The 4,744-nt window shown below is 47.2% G+C and overlaps 1 long non-coding RNA gene across 1 annotated transcript; it reads right to left on the reverse strand.

The window, feature by feature from the left end:
- Positions 1 to 413: 413 nt before the first annotated feature.
- On the reverse strand, positions 414 to 1,182 carry LOC120966784 (uncharacterized). Its single transcript, XR_005761016.3, has 2 exons — positions 1,005 to 1,182; positions 414 to 716 (listed from the first exon to the last, which is right to left on the reverse strand). It is a non-coding gene; the product is annotated as an uncharacterized lncRNA (long non-coding RNA).
- Between the last annotated feature and the right edge of the window lie 3,562 nt (positions 1,183 to 4,744).

The raw sequence follows: 4,744 nt of genomic DNA on the forward strand, positions 1-4,744 counted from the left end.
CTTGCTTCTCAGAACGAAAATTGATTCGTTTTCTTTCTTTTGGAATTTCACACGCTCATCTCGCTGGCCACTCATCTCCACAACCATGGTTCAGATTGCAAAAAATAACAAACAAAAAAGATGGCCTCACTAGCATGGCACCGTCACCTTTCACCACGCCACACTTTCGAGGAAAAGCTTACGTACTCTGGTAATAAATTGAGAATTCGGTGCAAGTATGCGTGATCATATACGGTATGGCTAGCTTGGAGACTCTGGATCGGTCGGGTGCGCGAACCGGTGCCAGAAGAAACGATGGTGAGACGGTAGGGGAGGGTGTGGCAAGGATGAGAGCATACATATTGGGGAAGACGAGAGACCTGCGATGCGTACGGGGAGAGAGAGATGTACAAGTGCATTGCGACATGACAATCTCAAACTCAGAATAATGATTTACTCTTTTGTGTTTTTTGTTATTCAAAATGCAATTGCTGACACGCATGCATGCATGCATGCATATACATGTCCTGATCACTGACAATGTTTGTCCAATAATGATTCAAGGTTATGTTATCAAGCATGATGGACGACGTCGTCGACCTCGGGCCTTGCGGCCATGTCACAACAGCATTCATCAGTCACGGGCTGGCAGTGGGGTCTATTTGGGGTATTATTTTTAGCACATGCATCCTTGCATAACGACTGCACGCATGGTCCGGGAATATCAAAGCAGATATCTACACACGAAAAAAAATAGTTAGCAAAAGGTATGGATTATATACAATGGATCAATTGGTAGATTGGTACAAGCAATATCTTGCTGGTACATGCATACAATGGGTAACTGGTAGATTGGTACAATCAATATCTTGTTGGATTCATAGATCACATATAAAATATTAGTACATCTGTAAATAAATATAAGACGTTTTAAAAGGCTTGTGTCGAGAGTTTTACAGAGGCAGTAGATGAGAAGGAAATCATGTCGGTCACATATATATGTATGTGAAACGTGTTGCAATAACCTGATTCGGCATCACAGGACAGCATCACAGTGGCCATCACCACCATGAGGGCCGCCAAGCATACCACGCCTGTGCTCCTCTTGGTAAACGCCATGCCAAGATATGCAAAGCTAGCTAGCTCTACTTATCTCTTTTCTACACTGTATGTTTGATCTCTTTCTTGGCGATGCGCTGATGCACAGCTCCTTTCGCTAGTGTTTAAATAGAGGGTGGAGGCGCACACGCAAAGGTTGGTCCTCCATGCGTTTATAGTCATAATTAATTGTCGTCCTAATTTTAGCCTTGGATTAATGTATTAATCAATGCATATCTAAAATTAGACGTATACGTACCGATCCCCTCGCTAATCTTTTTTTTTACTAGCTGGAATTGATTTGCTTTATTTAAACCGTAACAAGAGGATTTGGAGACCTCCCGCATGCGTGAATTAAATAGCCCCGGTGGGAGGTTGTTGGGGGGCTGGCGCTCGAGTCCGAGCGCCAGACATCGAGCAGATGCACGGCGTGTCCATCTCTTGTTCATGTGGTTGCAAATCAGGCTGAAATTTAGGACGGACATGCGTCGACACAAACACGTGACAGACATTTTTTTACGTTTGCATCCGTGTGTTGGAGCGTCTTTTTTTTCTTTTCCTTATGGAGTTGCCCTAACCACCGCTTGTCTCCTCTCCCCTATATGCATTGTGATATAGGGCCAAGCCCTTCCTAGTAATCTTTCACGAATTGAAGGGGGAATCCATGAAAAACACGGGGAAGAATGTGGAGAAGTCACAAGAGGAACACTAAAGAATAAGTCCAATCACACATCCACTATGGAGTTGCCCTAACCACCGCTTGTCTCCTCTCCCCTATATGCATTGTGATATAGGGCCAAGCCTTCCTAGTAATCTTTCACGAATTGAAGGGGGAATCCATGAAAAGCACGGGGAAGAACGTGGAGAAGTCACAAGAGGAACACTAAAGAACAAGTCCAATCACACATCCACTATGGAGTTGCCCTAACCACCGCTTGTCTCCTCTCCCCTATATGCATTGTGATATAGGGCCAAGCCTTCCTAGTAATCTTTCACGAATTGAAGGGGGAATCCATGAAAAGCACGGGGAAGAACGTGGAGAAGTCACAAGAGGAACACTAAAGAACAAGTCCAATCACACATCCACTAGACTCACATCTACGCAAGATCCACAAGATACATGAACAACAAAAAGAAAATAGCACAAGGTAAGGTTCTTCCCAAATCCAAAGGAGATAAGGTCTTTGGTGATCTAGATAGATCCTTCTCCCTAGGGAGGTCTTGATAATTAATCCTACTAGTCGTCAGCCCGTGCATTCGCATGGGTTAGTCAATAAGTTTTATGCATTTATTTTGGCATAATAATATCTATCATTAAAGGGAAAAAAAGCAAAACACCCATCCATCCAGTTCAACTTGAAGCACATGTAGGGTGTCTCCCCCATCCACTTCAACTTGAAACAACTTAGCACTTGTGGACATGAGTCGCACGAAGAAAACTAAAGCTAGAATTTCTAGGAGTATATTGCAGGCGTGGCCCAACATAACAGAGTATCATAGAATAAATTATACCACCTACAAAACAAATTCAAAAAATAAATAGTATTTCTCACTTCAGAACTATACAGTACGCACTCAGCCAGGCATATATAGATGAACCAATTTTTACTATTAACCCTGCATAATTTGTGTAGGAAGTATGGTGATAAAAATTCGCTAAGAATAAGAATATTAATTAAGCAAATAAGTAGCATGTCAACTGTTAGAGTTGTGTCGAATATTTTGTACTAGTTGGGTTACGCTTGGACTTGATGTTGTAGTGTGGGTAGGATACGTGTAGTGTCGGAGTCGGACACGTTGTACCCTTGGCCTCTTATATATGAGGAGGTACCCCACGTGGTAACCCCATGACGACTAGATAGCGACAGGCTCGCAAGGGGGTGCCGGCGGCTTATGCCGGCGCCCGGGTGGCCGGTGTTGCGGTATCTCGGGGAGGAGCGCCCGTAGTCATTGCCCCGGGCAGTAGGCGAGTTCGCCGAACCTCGTTAACAAATCTCGGTGTCGTCATTGTGCTGTGATTGCTTGTTCCTCGATGAATCGATTGCGTCGCTCGGATTAATTCTAACAAGTGGTATCATGAGCTAGGTTGTTCGAAGGATGTTATTGATCTAGAGGAAACAAGGTTGATGTTGTGATCGTGATGGCCGGGAAGTCGTGAAGCGTTGTGAGGCGAAAAGTCGATCACGATACGTCGACTTGGTGGAAAGCGATCTGAAGGCAGGCGACGTCAGGCGAGTGCGTTGGAGTTCTTGTCGATCGGATCGATACCAGATCGATCTGGTTTCGGCGAGACGGACGTGTAGGCAGCGGCTCGATCGAAGCGGCGCGGACCAAGTCACAGGGAGCCGAAGCCGAGGAGGCTCGTGGGCAGCCTAGGGCATGGCAGGCTGGCCCAGGTGGGGCTAGCTGGTTGCATGCTTGACGGGCAAGGCCCTTGTGCAGCCACGAGGTGGAGACTTTGGGCAAGGCCTGGTGGGGTCTAATGTGCGAGGTGCTGCTGATACACGCGACGCAACCAACACGGAAGCTAAGACGTGAGATTTGTTTGAGAAAAAAAAAGGTGCCAAAGCCATGTGTGTGTGTACGTGGGCAGTTTTGGATTTGATCTTTTTTTCTGCCAAGGTGCACGGAGAAGCTAGGACAACAAATAGAGACAAGAAAAATTATGCAGGTTGCATGGAAGTTTATTCTGGGTCGGTCTGTTGAGAAGGCTTGTAGCACGTGGACAGGCAACGGAGGCGCGCGGACAAGCGCGTTGTGAGGATCATGTTTAACAGGGCGTCGAGTAATGCATGGTATGTGTTGGATGACACTGATGGGGAATGCGACAGAAAACAAAAAATTTCCGACCTACGCACCAGCCCAGGACCACTATGGAGACTGCATACATGGTTTGATCTTTTTCGTTACCGACTCGTAGCGCAGCGGGAAGTAGAGTCGATGACGATCGGCGGTGCAGATCCCCGCAGCTAGGATTTACAACCTCCCAACCGCGAGGATGTATACCCTCATCTGCTCCTCAGACAGCCCTCCGGGAGGCGGTCGAACAGCCCCCCGGACGGTGTCGCGGACAGCCCTTCGGGAGGACCTTCGAAACTCGAACGGTCACTCGAACAGCCCTTCGGGAGGACCTTCGAAACTCGGACGGTCACACGGACAGCCCTTCGGGAGGCACTCATGAACTAAGACCGAAACTACGATCTCTCTACAGAGTTGCACACATACGGTGTCATCTATCCGGCAGGGCTTCGCCGTCCAGAACTAGTTCCTGCCGGAACCCAGACAGCCTTACGGCTCTACGAAACTCTTTTCGTGGGAGGGAGAGAAGAAGCCAGATAATGCATGGCATGTGTATGAGAGCAAGGGATGAGTGTGGAGGGCTGCCCCTCCACCTCTATTTATAGGAAATCCCAAGGGAGTAGGGTAGTTTCACAAAAAACCCAAAATGCACATGAACGAAGTCCTTCCACAAGGACCTAGGAGTGAAACCAAGGAACAAGAGGGTCCCCAAGGGGGGATACCCCATGTGGCCGGCCACACCCCCATGAGGGGCCCAAAAAATGGCTCCTATCCATCCATGTCATCCCCAAGATCTTTTGGAGCAAAGCCCCAAAAGGTGGCTTTCCATAAAGTAACCATAAAGCTGATTTTCACTATTCACGACGAC

The sequence above is a fragment of the Aegilops tauschii genome, chromosome 1 (genome assembly GCF_002575655.3).
Source record: "Aegilops tauschii subsp. strangulata cultivar AL8/78 chromosome 1, Aet v6.0, whole genome shotgun sequence".
NCBI lineage: Eukaryota > Viridiplantae > Streptophyta > Magnoliopsida > Poales > Poaceae > Aegilops > Aegilops tauschii.